The sequence below is a fragment of the Mesoplodon mirus genome (assembly GCF_964341445.2).
Source record: "Mesoplodon mirus genome assembly, chromosome: 11".
NCBI classification, from domain to species: domain Eukaryota; kingdom Metazoa; phylum Chordata; class Mammalia; order Artiodactyla; family Ziphiidae; genus Mesoplodon; species Mesoplodon mirus.
The window spans coordinates 86822525-86837322 of NC_138987.1; positions in this window are offsets into that span (position 1 = coordinate 86822525).

The following is a 14798-nucleotide window of genomic DNA, read 5'->3' on the forward strand; positions in this document are numbered from 1 at the left end:
TGTGCTATACAATAGGACTTTGTTCTTAATTCTTATGCCCGTTGAAGTTTGAGAAGTTATAGAAAGCCCTGTTGAATGGCTAGAACACCGATGAGCGGTTTCGACCTCATAACTTAGCCCAAGTCCATTATTAATAAAGGAACACTTTATTTTTCCAGATAGCTAAAGCAAGTGTAAGTCTGCTTGTTTGCACATATTTAATTTTTTTCAAATTTTCAACACATTAATACCTTTATATATGGAAACTAGTTTTGTTTTGTCAAATAAAAGGCATCCAATCAGCTGATTTGGGGGAAAGGGTTTCTAGAAATAAATCCCATGTTTAGAAATCACCCTCAATAATGGAAAGTTCCATTTCTCATTGCTGAGACCTGGCCCCAGGGTGCTAGAATGAAAGAGGGTTTTCTTTATGTCAGCTGTGCTTTTTTTTTTTTTCATTTGGGCCAAGTTAGAACACAAAACATTAGCTCATTTTTATTACTCTTCCCCCTCTTTCTTTTGCAAGAGTTGACAGCACCCCTTCTTCAGGTGACTGCCCTGAGAGCAGGAAAGCCTGGGAGAAGGGGATCACCCATTTGCACTTTATTATTTCAAAGACTTAAGGAAAACATTAGAAGAATCATGGAGGAGAAATGCGCTGATGAAGATAAAGAGCAAGAATGGGATGCGAAATGTTAAATGGGAAAAAAAAAGCATATTGTGTACAAACTCAGATGTACAAAGTTGCTCAGAAACACAGCTTTCTCTCTCTCTCTCTCTTTTTTTTTTTTTTAACGTTGTTATGTCATCTTATAAGTTTTACTAAAGAACTTTTATTCTGCATGGTAGTTTTGTGGTTACAAATCTAAGAAATAGAGACCGCATTACAGCTTTTGTTTATTAAAAGAGTATAGTGACTTTTAGCTTTTAAAATGCCAAATGTTCTTATTCACCATTGTTTATTCATTCAGTCATACAATCATTTCTTCAGTAAATCTCTGCTGAGTAAACTATGTTTGCTCAGTAACCATTCTAGATGCTCAGAAGATATCAGTGAATCAAGCAAAGAACCCCCGCCACACCCCCACTCTTGAGCTTGTGTTCTGACAGGAGGGAGACAGAGACAAAAATAACCTATAAACAAAATAAATAAATAATTGCTGAGATTGTTAGACTATCATACTAAGTGAAGTAAACTGGACAGAGAAAGACAAATATCATATGGTATCACTTATATGTGAAATCTAAAGAAATTATACAAATGAACTTATTTACAAAACAAAAAGACTCAGAGACATAGAAAACTATGGTTACTAAAGGGGAAAGGGGGAGAGGGATAAATTAGGAGCTTGGGATTAACAGTTACAAACTACTATATATAAAATAGGTAATCAACAAGGACCTACCATATAGCACAGGGAACTATATTCAGTATCTTGTAATAACGTATAGTGGAAAAGAATCTGAAAAAGAATATATATATATATCTGAATCACTTTGCTGTACACCTGAAACTAACACAACACTGTAAATCAGCTATACTTCAGTAAAAGAATAAACAAACTGAAAAGCAAAGGATATTGAAAAAAAAAGCTATAGACTATTTTGTTAGAGGATTCCATTATAAATTAAGTTGGCAATTCACTTCCTTTCTATTCCACATGAATAGAATAAGTATGTCCAAGCATGAAGGAAATAAAGTGCATAGCATTATACAATGAAGAATCTAAGTGTTGCTCTTAAAGACCTTAGTAACTGAGTGAATGAGATACAACAGGAACATAAGTAAATATTACAAAAGGCAGATTATTCCAAGTGGTAAAAAAAAAAAAAAAAAGGGTTTCAGGGGACTCAGGAAGAAATTTTTTATTTAAATAAATGAGATGACAAGAAATGAGGAAATGGAATATTCCATCAGAGAAAGGAAGTGCTAATTTTAAAGAGCTTAAATAATAGATGTGACAAGTGTGCTTAAAGAAAATATTTCAACTGTGTAATAAAAATATATTTCCCAAGTTGAAAAATATATTTTAAAAATCTGGCTGATTTCAAACTTCAAAGAATGAACACTCTGAGCTTTGACTAATCCAAAAGGAATATTTATATAAGGTTTTATAAACGGCCAGTATCCTTGTTTGGAGACTATTTCCTTTCCGTTATGTACCTTCTACTTTCACTGTTAGTATCACTCAGCAACCGTGTTTTTGTGAAGTGTAAATGAAAATTCAAATTTAATTTTCTTAGTTGGCATAGAAGTTGCTTCATTTGTTAGTGAAATCACTTTTGAAATATAGGACACTATTAAGTAAAGGTGGAAATTGTGTTAAAACTGCCAATCAAGTAGAAAACCAAGGTCTAAGAGGATAAATCATCAGTAAAACACCCCAGCAATAAAGACTTCCATTGTTAGGTTGATGTTTTCTTAAGGTCTCCAAGAAAAGATGAATTCACTCTGATTCTCTAAGGAAATGGGTCTTACCTGATTCTTTTCTTTTCATTTTTTCTGAGCAACAGATGGACAAACAAGGAAAGTCAGTGTAGTGACCATGGAGAAAGCCAAACGTGCACAGGAAGAGTACAGACTTTTTGAATTGCAGGAGGCAATGGAGGAGGCAATAAACATTAGGCCAATATAAAAATGGTAGAGAGTATTAACAGTTAACTTTTGTATTATACTTCACAGCTTACAAATATTTTTCACATACCATAATTAACTCAAAACAACTCTTTGCTTTTATCGATCATTAATTATCTGTTAGTCATTATTCTTCATTAAATAGACTCAATGTAATCCCACTGTCACCTATGGCTAAGCCTTGAACTGTGGCTGTTTTGAGTTACTTCTTGGAATGGAAGGATGGAAAGAAGCCTCTGAAAATGCCTTGTCCATAAAATCTGATACCATCCAATGATCTGGAGGGGCAGTAAAACAAAGGGCCATACAAAACTTCTTCCAGTTGCAGAAAAACTAGCCCAAACTGACTTCAACCAACATGCGTCCAAGGTTAGAGAGGCAAAGCTTGATTCAGAACACACATGATGTCACTAAGGTCCATCCCTTGGCTTTATGTGCTTGGATTGCCTCTATTTTCAGGCTGCAACCAGAGGGTCAGCTTCAGGCTCCCATCATTACAATACCCAGTGCATCAGAAGATAATCTGCTTTGTGGCTGATTTAAAACTAAGTCCAGAATTGAGTTTAATTGGCTGTTTTCCTTGCTTTGGGTCATGTGCCTCTCAGACCAATAACTGCAGCCAGGGGAAGGGACAGAGTGTCTTAACTGCCTAGGATAAACATAGGTCAAATGCACCATCCCTGGAGCTAAAAGGAAAGATGTAACATGAGGGTTCTGTTGCTACAAGAATGGAGGCAAACAGGCAAAAGCAACAAATATCTATTATTTGTAAAACGCAAGCTGTTGCAAAGAAAAGTGTTTCACACCTTGCTATTATTGCATTCTCTTCACCGTTGTTCTATTCCTTCTCCCATCCATTTTACGTACTGCTCCCAGATTAATTGTTCTAAAGGACAGTCTTGTTAATGTCACACCTCTGTCCAGAAAACTCAAAATCTCCCTGTGATTTAAGAAACAAATTTCATACCCCTTAGCCTGATGTTTAAGGCCCTCCACAATCTGGTCATGCCCAAACTTACCTTACCATTCCTATCTCTAGACAAACAGAATTTCCCTAGGCCTTTATTTCTGCTGCTTTCTTTCTTTTTTTTTGCTGTACATGGGCCTCTCACTGTTGTGGCCTCTCCCATTGTGGAGCACAGGCTCCGGACGCGCAGGCTCAGCGGCCATGGCTCACGGTCCCAGCAGCTCCATGGCATGTGGGATCTTCCCGGACTGGGGCACGAACCCATGTCCCCTGCATTGGCAGGCGGACTCTCAACCACTGCGCCACCAGGGAAGCCCTCTGCTGCTTTCTTAAAAAAAAAAAACAAAACCCACTTCTTCTTTGCATCTCTGCTTGCCTAAAGTGTACTGATAGTTTAATAGTTGAAGCGAATGTCATGTGTTTTTATGAAGTAGAAAGTAATTTAGCCCTCCTTTCAACTCTCAGAATGGTAACCGTCTCCTGCAGTCCTCACTACTTTCTACCTGAGTCACAGTTATTTACAGATCTGTCTACCAGAGTCCCTATTACCCACTGAAGGTGGGTTTATACTCAAACATCTTTGCTACTTTTGAAAAAAACAAAGTACCTTCTATTCAATAATATGAGTGTTTTCAATAAACAAATAAATATGGAGTACACAGGAAAAAAAGACATTCTATCTCTACTTAGGCAGAAATATTTTTTCTGACACTGGAAATAGAGTTTTAGCAAAGGTGATGAAGACACAAAATTAGGTTTGCTTCTCATCTTCAAGGAACTCATGATTTAGGTGGAAAGACACACAGGTAATTCCAGTACAATGGAATAAGATGATGTGGGACCACAAATGGGGAAAAGATGAATTATGTCACAAAAATTCTTTAAAATCTTCACAGGAAAAGAAATATTTGAGTTGGAAAGAAAGGACCAGGAGAATAGCAGGCATAAAATCAACGAAAAGCTGTGTTTGGGAATTGTGAGAGTTGAATGTCATCACTGTTGAGTTTATTTTCGAGTACACAGAAAAATTAGTTTGGGAAAATGTATCAAAGTCAGCTAATAAAAGGCTTTATATTGTATTAGAAGGAGTTTATATTTCATCATGTAGGTAAATTTGCATTAGCCAAAATTTTGAGGCTGGAGATTGGGATCAGATTAACAGTCTCGAAGGTAACGTACAAGATGGGGAGGGAGGTGGAAGGGAGTAGGAAAGAGAAACCAGAAGATGGTTAGATTCTAGTCTGGGAAACAGGATACATTTTAGGGTCATTAATTGAGGCAACTAATATAATAGATTTGGGGGACAGGGAAAAAATGATCATGCTGAATTTGAGATTCATGGAAACTTCAGGTGGATATATCTAACAGGTGAAACAAAAGACTAGAAGTCATTATGACCTTACCTATTCCACCACTGGTTGTGAAATTAATAAAAATGGAGATTTTTTAAAAAGTAAAACAAGAAGTATATAGTCTCAATTAATACACAGAAGTTGGTTGCATTTCCATACACTAACAACAAAAGATCAGAAATATTTCTGAGAAAGAAATTAAGGAAACAATCCCATTTACCATCACATCAAAAAGAATAAAATACCTAGGAATAAACCTACCTAAGGAGGCAAAAGACCTGTGCTCTGAAAGAAATCAAAGATGACACAAACAAATGGAAAGATATACCATCTTAGACTAGAAGAATAAATATTGTCAACATGACTACACTACCCAAGGCAATCTACAGACTGAATGCAATCCCTACCAAATTAGCAATGGTATTTTTCACAGAACTAGAACAAAATGTTTTTAAATCTGAATGGAAACACAAAAGACCCCAAATAACCAAAGCAATCTTAAGAAAGACAGACAAAGCTGGAGAAATCAGGCTCCCTGACTTCAGACTATACTACAAAGCTAAGTCATCAAAACAGTATGGTACTGGCACAAAAACAGACATATAGATCAATGGAAGAGGCTAGAAAGCCCAGAAATAAACCCTTGCACCTAGAAAGGAGACAAAACTATACAATGGAGAAAAGACAGTCTCTTCAATAAGCAGTGCTAGGAAAACTGGACCGCTACAGGTAAAAGAATGAAACGAGAACATTCTCTAATACCATACACAAAAATAAACTCAAACTGCATTAAAGGCCTAAATGTAAAACTGGATACTATAAACTCCTAGAAGAAAACATAAGCAGAACACTCTTTGACAAAAATTCCAGCAATATTTTTTGGATCCGTCTCCTAGAATAATGGAAATGAAAACAAAAATAAACAAATAGGATCTAATTAAACTTAAAAGCTTTTGCACAGCACAGGAAACCATAAACAAAACAAAAAGACAACAAACAGAATGGGAGAAAATATTTGCAAGTGATGTGACCAGCAAAGGATTAACATCCAAAATATACAAACAGTTCATACAGATAAATATCAAAACAAAAAACAAAAAAACAACAAGCAACCCAATCAAAAAATGGGCAGAAGATCTAAACAGGCATTTCTCCCCCCAAAACCAAAAATACACAGATGGCCAAAAGGCACATGAAAAGATGCTCAACATCACTAATTATTAGAGAAATGCAAATCAAAACTACAATGAGGTATCACCACACATGTCAGAATGGCCAACATCAAAAATGAACAAATAAATGCTGGAGAGGGTGTGGAAAAAAAGGAACCCTCCTACACTATTGGTGAGAATGTAAATTGGTACAGCCACTATGGAGAAGAGGTACGGCAGTTTAAAAAACTAAAATAGAGCCACTTCTCGGCATATAAACAGAGAAAACTATAATTTGAAAAGATACATGCATGCCAATATTCATTGCAGCACTATTTACAACAGCCAAGACATGAAAGCAACCTAAAGTCCACAGACAGATGAATGACTAAAGAAGATGTGGTATAACATCCAAAGACAAAGGAGAAGCCACAATGAGATGGTAGGAGGGGTGCAATCACAATAAAATCAAATCCCATAACTGCTGGGTGGGTGAATCACAAATGGGAGAACACTTATAAAACAGAAGTCCACCCACTGGAGTGAAGGTTCTGAGCCACATGTCAGGATTCCCAATCTTGGGGTCCAGCAACGGGAGGTGGAATTCCTAGAGAATCAGACTTTGAAGACTAGCAGGATTTGATTGCAGGACTTCAACAGGACTGGGGGAAACAGAGACTCCACTCCTGGAGGACACACACAAAGTAGTGTGCACATCGGGACCCAGGGGAAGGAGCAGAGACCCGATAGGAGATTTAACCAGACCTACCTGCTAGTGTTGGAAGATCTCCTGCAGAGGCAGGGGGTGGCGGTGTGTCACCGTGAGGACAAGGAAAGTGGCAGCAGAAGTTCTGGGAAGTACTCCTTGGCATGAGCCCTCCCAGAGTATGCGTTAGCCCCACCAAAGAGCCCGGGTAGGCTCCAGTGTTGGGATGCCTGAGAACAAACCACCAACAGGGAGGGAACCCAGCCCCACTCATCAGCAGACAAGTGGATTAAAGTTTTACTGAGCTCTGCCCACCAAAGCAACAGCCAGCTCTAACCACCACCAGTCCCTCCCATCAGGAAACTTCCACAAGCTCTTAGATAGCCTCATCTACCAGAGGCAGACAGCAGAAGCAAGAAGACAGCAGAAGCAAGAAGAACTACAGTCCTGAAGCCTGTGGAACAAAAACCACATTCACAGAAAGATAGACAAAATGAAAAGGCAGAGGACTATGTACCAGATGAAGGAACAAGATAAAACCCCAGAAAAACAACTAAATGAAGTGGAGGTAGGCAACCTACCAGAAACAGAATTCAGAATAATGATAGTGAAGATGATCCAGGACCTCAGAAAAAGAATGGAGTCAAAGATTGAGAAGATGAAAGAAATCTTTAACAAAGATCTAGAAGAATTAAAGGGCAAAAAACAGAGATGAACAACACAATAACTGAAATGAAAACTAAACGAGAAGGAATCTAGGAATACCAGAATAACTGAGGCAGAAGAGCAGATACGTGACCTGGAAGACAGAATGGTGGAATTCACTGCTGCGGAACAGAATAAAGAAAAAAGAATGAAAAGAAATGAAGACAGCCTAAGAGATCTCTGGGACAACATTAAACACAACAATATTCGCGTTATAGAGGTCCCAGAAGGAGAAGAGAGAGAGAAAGGACCAGAGAAAATATTTGAAGAGATTATAGTCAAACAGTTCCATAACATGGGAAAAGAAATAGCCACCCAAGTCCAGAAGGTGCAGAGAGTACCATACAGGATAAACCCAAGGAGAAACATGCTGAGACACAGAGGAATCAAACAGGCAAAAATTAGACAAAGAAAAATTATTGAAAGCAGCAAGGGAAAAATGACAAATAACATACAAGGGAAGTCCCATAAGATTAACAGTTGATTTCTCAGCAGAAACTCTACAAGCCAGAAGGGAGTGGCATGATATACTTAAAGTGATGAAAGGGAAGAACCTACAACCAAGATTACTCTACATGGCAAGGATCTCATTCAGATTCCATGGAGAAATCAAAAACTTTACAAACAAGCAAAAGCTAAGAGAATTCAGCATCACCAAACCAGCTCTACAACAAATGCTAAAGGAACTTCTCTAAGTGGGAAACAAAAAAGAAAAGGACCTACAAAAACAAACCCAAAATAACTAAGAAAATGGTAATAGGAACATACATATTGATAATTACCTTAAACGTGAATGGATTAAATGCTCCAACCAAAAGACACAGACTTGCTGAATGGATACAAAAACAAAACCCGGGCAACCCTGGTGGCACAGTGGTTGAGAGTCCGCTTGCCGATGCAGGGGACACGGGTTCGTGCCCCAGTCTGGGAGGATCCCACATGCCATGGAGCGGCTAGGCCCGTGAGCCATGGCCACTGAGCCTTCACGTCCGGAGCCTGTGCTCCATGATGGGAGAGGCCACAACAGTGAGAGCCCCACATACCGCAAAAAAAACAGGAAACAAAACAAAACAAAACAAACAAACAAAAAACAAAACCCATATATATGCTGTCTACAAGAGGCCCACTTCAGACCTAGGGACACATTCAGGCTGAAAGTGAGGGGATGGAAAAAGATATTACATGCAAATGAAAATCAAAAGAAAGCTGGAGTAGCAATACTCATATCAGATAAAATAGACTTTAAAATAAAGAATGTTACAAGAGACAAGGAAGGACACTACATAATGATCAAGGCAGCAATCCAAGAAGAAGATATAACAAATATAAATATATATGCACCCAACATAGGAGCACCTCAATACATAAGTCAAATGCTAACAGCTCTAAAAGAGGATATCGACTGTAACACAATAATAGTGGGGGACTTTAACACCTCACTTACACCAATGGACAGATCATCCAAACAGAAAGTTAATAGAGAAACACAAGCTTTAAATGACACAATAGACCAAATAGATTTAATTGACATTTTTGGGACATTTCTTCCAAAAACAGCAGATTACACTTTCTTCTCAAGTGTGCATATAACATTCTCCAGGATAGATCACATCTTGGGTCACAAATCAAGCCTCAGTAAATTTAAGAAAACTGAAATCATATCAAACATCTTTTCTGACAACAACACGCTGAGATTAGAAATCAATTATAGAGAAAAAAACATAAAAAGCACAAAGATATGGAGGCTAAACAATACGTCAGTAAATAATCAAGAGATCACTGAGGAAATCAAAGAGGAAATGGAAAAATACCTAGAGACAAATGACAATGAAAACACGATGATTCAAAACCTATGGGATACAGCTAAAGCAGTTCTAAGAGGGAAGTTTATAGCTATACAAGTCTACCTCAAGAAACAAGAAAAGTATCAAATAAACAACCTAACGTTACACCTAAAGGAACTAGAGAAAGAAGAACAAGCAAAACCCAAAGTTAGCAGAAGGAAAGAAATAATAAAGATCAGAGCAGAAGTAAATGAAATAGAAACAAAGTAAACAATAGCAAAGATCAATAAAACTAAAAGCTTTTTCTTTGAGAAGATAAAATTGATAAACCATTTGCTAGACTCATCAAGAAAAAGAGGGAGAGGACTCAAATCAATAAAATTAGAAAGGGAAAAGGAGAAATAATAAGTGACACTGCAGAAATACAAAGGATTATAAGAGATTACTACAAACAACTGTATGCCAATAAAATGGACAACCTGGAAGAAATGGACAAATTCTTAGAAATGCACAACCTTCCAAGACTGAATCAGGAAGAAATAGAAAATATGAACAGACAAATCACAAGTAATGAAATTGAAACTGTGATTAATAATCTTCCAACAAACAAAACTCCAGGACCAGATGGCTTCACAGGTGAATTCTATCAAACATTTAGAGAAGAGCTAACACCCATCCTTCTCAAACTCTTCCAAAAAACTGCAGAGGAAGGAACACTCCCAAACTCATTCTATGAGGCCACCATCACCCTGATACCAAAACCAGACAGAGATACTACAAAAAAAGAAAATTACAGACCAATATCACTGATGAATATAGATGCAAAATCCTGAACAAAATACTAGGAAACAGAATCCAACAGTACATTAAAAGGATCATACACTATGATCAAGTGGGATTTATCCCAGAGATGCAAGGATTCTTCACTATATGCAAATCAATCAATGTGATACACCATATTAACAAATTAAAGACTAAAAACCATATGATCATCTCAATAGATGCAGAAAAAGCTTTTGACAAAATTCAACACCCATTTATGATAAAAACTCTTCAGAAAGTGAGCAGAGAGCGAACCTACCTCAACATAATAAAGGCCATATATGACAAACCCACACTCAACATTGTCCTCAATGGTGAAAAACTGAAACCATTTCCAATAAGATCAGGAACAAGACAAGGATGCCCACTCTCACCACTCTTATTCAACATAGTTTTGGAAGTCCTAACCACAGCAATCAGAGAAGAAAAAGAAATAAAAGGAATACAATTTGGAAAAGAAGAAGTAAAACTGTCACTATTTGCCGATGACATGATACTATACATAGAAGATCCTAAAGATGCCTCCAGAAAACTACTAGAACTAATCAATGATTTGGTAAGGTTGCAGGATACAAAATTAATGCACAGAAATCTCTTGCATTCCTATACACTAATGTTGGAAAATCAGAAAGAGAAATTAAGGAAACACTCCCATTTACCATTGCAGCAAAAAGAATAAAATACCTAGGAATAAACCTACCTAAGGAGACAAAAGACCTGTATGCAGAAAACTATAAGACATTATTGAAAGAAATTAAAGATGATACAAATAGATGGAGAGATGTTCCATGTTCTTGGATTGGAAGAAACAATATTGTGAAAATGACTATACTACCCAAAGCAATCTACAGATTCAATGCAATCCCTATCAAATTACCAATGGCATTTTTTACAGAACTAGAACAAAATATTTTAAAATCTGTATGGAGACACAAAAGACCCTGAATAGCCAAAGCAGTCTTGAGGGAAAAAGATGGAGCTGGAGGAATCAGACTCCCTGACTTCAGATTATACTACAAAGCTACAGTATTCAAGCAATATGGTACTGGCAGAAAAACAGAAATATAGATCAATGGAACAGGATAGAAAGCTCAGAGATAAACCCACGTACCTATGGTCAACTAATCTATGACAAAGGAGGCAAGGATATACAGTGGAGAAAAGACAGTCTCTTCAATAAGTGGTGCTGGGAAATCTGGACAGCTACATGTAAAAGAATGAACTTAGAAGACTCCCTAACACTATACACAAAAATAAACTGAAAATGGATTACAGACCTAAATGTAAGACTGGACACTATAAAACTCTTAGAGGAAAACATAGGAAGAACACTCTTTGACATAAATCACAACAAGATCTTTTTTGATCCACCTCCTAGAGTAATGGAAATAAAAACAAAAATAAACAAATGCAACCTAATGAAACTTAAAAGCTTTTGCAAAGCAAAGGAATCTACAAACAAAACAAAAAGACCACCCTCAGAATGGGAGAAAATATTTGGAAACAAAACAACGGACAAAGGATTAATCTCCAAAATAAACAGTTCATGCAGCTCAATATTCAAAAAACAAACAACCCAATCAAAAAATGGGCAGAAGACCTAAATAGACATTTCTCCAAAGAGGACATACAGATGGCCAAGAAGCACATGAAATGTTGCTCAACATCACTAATTATTAGAGAAATGCAAATCAAAACTACAATGAGGTATCACCTCACACCAGTTAGAATGGGCATCATCAGAAAATCTATAAACAACAAATGCTGGAGAGGGTGTGGAGAGAAAGGAAACCCTCTTGCACTGTTGGTGGGAATGTAAATTGATACAGCCACTATGGAGAACAGTATGGAGGTTCCTCAAAAAATGAAACATAGAATTACCATATGACCCAGCAATCCCACTACTGGGCATATACCCAGTGAAAACCGTAATTCAAAAAGACACATGCACCCCAATGTTCATTGCTGCACTATTTACAATAGACAGGTCATCGAAGCAACCGAAATGCCCATCAACAGGCGAATGGATAGACAAGATGTGGTACATATATGCAACGGAATATTACTCAGCCATAAAAAGGAATGAAATTGGGTCGTTTGTAGAGATGTGGATGAATCTAGAGACTGTCATACAGAGTGAAGTCAGTCAGAAAGAGAAAAACAAATATCGTATATTAACGCATATATGTGGAACCTAGAAAAATGGTACAGATGAACCAGTTTGCAGGGCAGAAATAGAGACACAGAAGTAGAGAACAAACGTATGGACACCAAGGCGGGTAAGCAGCGGGGGCGGGGTGGTGGTGGTGGTGGGATGAACTGGGAGATTGGGATTGACATGTATCCACTGATGTGTATAAAATGGATGACTAATAAGAACATGCTGTATAAAAAAAATAAAATTAAGTTTAAAAAGAAGATGTGGTATATATGTACATACAATGGAATATTACTCAACCTTAAAAAGGAATGAAATAATGCCATTTGCAGCAACATGGATGGACCTAGAGATTATCATAATAAGTGAAGTAAGTCAGATAAAGACAAATATATATCACTTATATATGGACTCTTAAAAAAATGATAGACGTGAACTTATTTACATGACAGAAATAGACTCACAGACATAGAAAACAAACTTATGGTTATCAAAGCGGAAAGAAGGGAGAGGGATAATTTAGGAGTTTGGGATTAAGATATACACACTACTATATATAAAATAGGTAACCAGCAAGGATGTACTGTATAACAAAGAGGTTTATACTCAATATTTTATAATAACCTATAAGGGAAAAGAATCTGAAAAAGAATATATATATAATATATATATTTTTTATATATAGATATATACATAGATATACACAGATGTATCTGAATTACTTTTCTGTACACCTGAAAGTAACACATTATAAATCAACTATACTTCAATTAAAAAAATAAATAAAAATATTAAAACTTTAAAAAAAAGGAATTGAGCATGGTATCACAGGTATACCAATGTCCAAACTCATCAAGTTGTATCATTTAATATGTGTCGCTTTCTGTATAATAATTATACCTTAATAAAGCTGTAAAAAATGTATACAGTCTTAAATACAGCATAAAGTATTTCTGCACAATGAAATTTATTGAATAAGATAGATAAAAATGTAAATTTCCATTTGACTTTGTTTATTTCACAAACGGGTAGGTGATTAATAAACTGATGACTAGATTTGTAACGTTTCACAAATTTAATCCAAGTTGTACAATATGGTGACTTCAAGACCCTGGACTGGACTCCCACCCAATTTATACAGCCCAGAAGGCTGACGTTTTGCAGAACATTTTCTAGTCCTTTCTGTTGAGACTTTATCATGTTTTCCTTTGCTTTTACTCTCTGGAATTTTATCCCAGTGACTGTCACTTTCTGTGTACCACAAAAACTTACTCAGTACTTTGGTTTGTTCAGAAGGGTTACATTAGTGTTCAGATATTTTCAGTTATTTCGTCAGAAACCATTGAAACCACAAAAAAAGATAAACTGAAAGTTAAGAATTGGTCTCTCTGAAGGAATTATGTTAATCTTGTAAACTATATGGTGAGAACGTTTTATACACAGGTTAAATATCGGTCACCTGTGAAGTTAGAATGATGAGCTCTCATTTGATTGCTTACACACTTGGGAAAATAATCTTCTTACACATTAAAATACATTTTTGAATACCTAAGCTGTTGGCAGTCATTGAAAACTTGGCTCTCAACTCTTCTATGCTTCACTGAGGAAATTATGACAGTGGCTGGAACTGAAGTCTGATGTGGATAGTATTAAGTTTGCCAAGTTAATTAAATTTAACCAAAAAGATTCCTAAGACAAAATCCCAACTTATAGGACATTATGCTCAACTTTAACTAACTGTGATATAAATTTAAGACAATGAAAAGGTAAGCCACAGACTGGGAGAAAATATTTGTAAAACACGTGTTTGATAAAGACTTGTATCCAGATATATTACAAAGAACTCTTAAAACTCAGCAATAAGAAAACAACCCAGTTAATGGGCAAAAGACCTGAATGGACACTTCCCCAGAGAAGATACACAGATATGTAATGATATCACTACACACCTATTAGCATGGCTAAAATCCAAAACACTGAGAACAACAAATGCTAGTGAGGATGCAGAGTAAGAGGAACTCTCATTCATTGTTGGTGGTGATGCAAAATGATAGAGCCATTTTGAAAAATACTTTGGCAGTTTCTTATAAACCTAAACATATTTTTATCATACAATCCAGTAATCAAACTGCTAGGTATTTACCCAAGTGAGTCGAAAGCTTACATCCACATGAAAACCTGCGTGTGAGTGTTTGTAGCAGCTTCATTCATAATTGCTCAAACCTGGAAACAACCAAGATGTCCTTCAATAGCTGGATGGATAAACCAACTGTGGTACAGCCACACAATAGGATATTACTCAGTGATGAAAAGAAATGAGCTATTATGCCACAAAAAGGAATCTTAAATCCATTGCAAAATAAAGAAAGCCAATCTGAAAAGGCTATATACTCTATGATTCCAACTATATGACATTCTGGAAAAGGCAGGGTTAGGAGGGAAGAAGATTGCCATGGGGCGAGGGAGAAGGAAGGGATGAATAGGTGGAGCACAGAGGACTTTTAGGGCAGTGAAACTATCTGTATGATAATGTAACGAT